Here is a 2,548-nt window from a genome sequence, read left to right on the forward strand (position 1 = left end):
ATTGAATGAGAATATAATGTTTAACATAAAAAGTATGTTTTGGGACTAAGGATAATTTTCATGTTTGATACTCAAACACATCACAAACAATTATCAAACCTTGCCATCATCATTAAACCCATTACAATTATCCTTAGTCCCAAAACATACTTTTAGATTACAAATACAAAATACTATATTTTTATGTCCCGACACTTAATGTAAAAAGAGTACTATTACATATTAAGTCATTTAGTTTCTTAAAGATAAAATACATTAATGTTTATCTTCTTATTTAATCATACAAAAGGAGACTAGACCTAAAACACTACTCCTGGCATGAATCTAAAGGACCTACAATTTCATAATGTATAGCTTAAATATAGTAAGAATAAAATATAGCATAGAAGGAGAATCATACAATACATGCATAGGTAATTAAACATATATTCAACGATATGCAATCATAGTTCTTTGAGATTCTCATTTAACCTTCCATTATTACGTCTGTATTCATCATTCCTAGAATCATTCATCATTTTTATTTTATGTCTTGTTTTACCTCACGAACGCATCTAATTTGTTATAATATCTACCATGTGATTTCTCTCTCTCTTATTCTTAATTTTTTTTATATCAATTTCAATCACAATATCTATTATACTCATTATGGCTTTTCCATATAAATCGTCAAACTCATCATGTTTTCGGTCCAATTTTAGTTTATAAATATATTCGACTTACATATTTCTTCTGCCTATTTCGGCACATTCCAATGTTTCTTTAGATTTTCAGTAAAATCTTCATTATCATAGCACCTACCATTATTTTCACAATATTCATATCCGATCCATTTTCAAATAATATGAATATCATACCTACATCAATCTATTTAATTCATCAACCTAATCTCATTTGGCCACCATAATTAAAGCCAAATTTCATTATCCATCATTGTTATTGGCATTTTATTACACTGTTATAATTACCACCGATTTCTTATCATGCCAGTAACAACACAAAACCTCAATACATAAGCATTCACTCAACTTCTCAGGAGCTCGTATAGTAGGAGCTTAAGAAGGGATTGCAAGAAGGTTACAACAATAACAAGGGAGCGCGAGTCGAGCTTTTGCAACTGGTAGGTGTTCTATACCTACACTTTTTACGTAGCGTTAATTTACTAACTGATTAAATTCTTGGTCTTTACGTCTATAGGTGAAACCACAAAGAGAAAGGATAAAGTCAAATACAAATTAAATATAGATAGAAATCAAACACATTACTTCAAAACCATGTGCTATTTATGCTAGCTTCATTGCTCAAGCCTACTATGAACTTGATGCTCGTGAATGGCAACCATGACATGCCATCGATGAATTGCATGATGGTAAAGAATTTAGTTGTGCGAGCATCCTGAATAATATGGTAACCAGACCATTTGACTAGCCAAGATAGTAATGCCCTAGGGACACGGTTCCTATACTCATTATAACACAACGTGCTTAATACAAAGTTGTCAATCCACCCAGGCCACCCTCTAGGCTGGACCGAAGCACTCATGTATGTGCTTATAAAAACTATCCTGGAATATTACTTTCATAGTCGCCCTAAGTATGTTGGTTGCGAGGCAAAGATGTAGCTATTTTGGATCAAGAATCTGGTGCTTTGATGAGGGTTTCTTCCTTCTCTAAGCGGTGATTGTAACCTTCTATAGTGGTAGTGACACTCTAGTGTAGATCTTATATTCTTGAAACACAGCTGCACCATGGCCAAAGATGTAATCTATAGTTCCATGAATTTCACATTCGCGATAAAATTGGTGAAGGGAGTGGGCATAAAGGGTGTCTTGGTAGCCTTTCATGCTGCATTGGTAGAAGGCGGATTGGTCCGAATCAACTTGAAGGGCCATAACTTGATGGTTTAATGGTCCAATCATGTTACGAAATTTCATGTCTCTTGTTATGAATCCTTTCCCAAAGACCGCTCCTAGGAAAAAATCATCACAGAATAAACATCAGCATGTAGAGCAAAAACAAGCAATATAAACAACATGCACAAATATTCAAGTACTCACCCACAGTAGCAATTCTAAAGATAGTCAATCCTTGCATGAAAATTGGGATTACCTGTGACCACGGTCTTCCCAATACCATCCCCAACGAGCATGATATAAGATTTATTCCTCTTCATGTCAATGTTTTCTCTATAAACTCTCTTCTTCACATATATGATATATCTTAGAGTACTATAACTTGAAGCTTCATTAATGGCCTCTGTAATGGTACGGTAATGACCGCTACCATCAAGGGCCACAATTGCATCTACGTGCATACCAAGAGAACTACCTTTCAGAAATACCATTATAATACCTCTCCCACAAAACTTGGAAGGGACTGTCGACACTAATGAATTTTTATTAATGTCTTTAGTCATCCATATCAGGACCGACTAATCAAGTTTATTGTAAATGCCAAAATCTAATGCCACTGTTGATGTCATTGACTATTTCTAACCCGAAATAGCCAATCAGATTTTTCTTTCTATAATACCTTGGAATATTTCTGGA

General features: G+C 34.2%; 1 pseudogene; it reads right to left on the bottom strand.

The window, feature by feature from the left end:
- Positions 1 to 1,266: 1,266 nt before the first annotated feature.
- On the bottom strand, positions 1,267 to 2,343 carry LOC133674706 (putative pectinesterase/pectinesterase inhibitor 22; annotated as a pseudogene).
- Between the last annotated feature and the right edge of the window lie 205 nt (positions 2,344 to 2,548).

This window comes from Populus nigra, chromosome 15, assembly GCF_951802175.1.
Source record: "Populus nigra chromosome 15, ddPopNigr1.1, whole genome shotgun sequence".
NCBI classification, from domain to species: domain Eukaryota; kingdom Viridiplantae; phylum Streptophyta; class Magnoliopsida; order Malpighiales; family Salicaceae; genus Populus; species Populus nigra.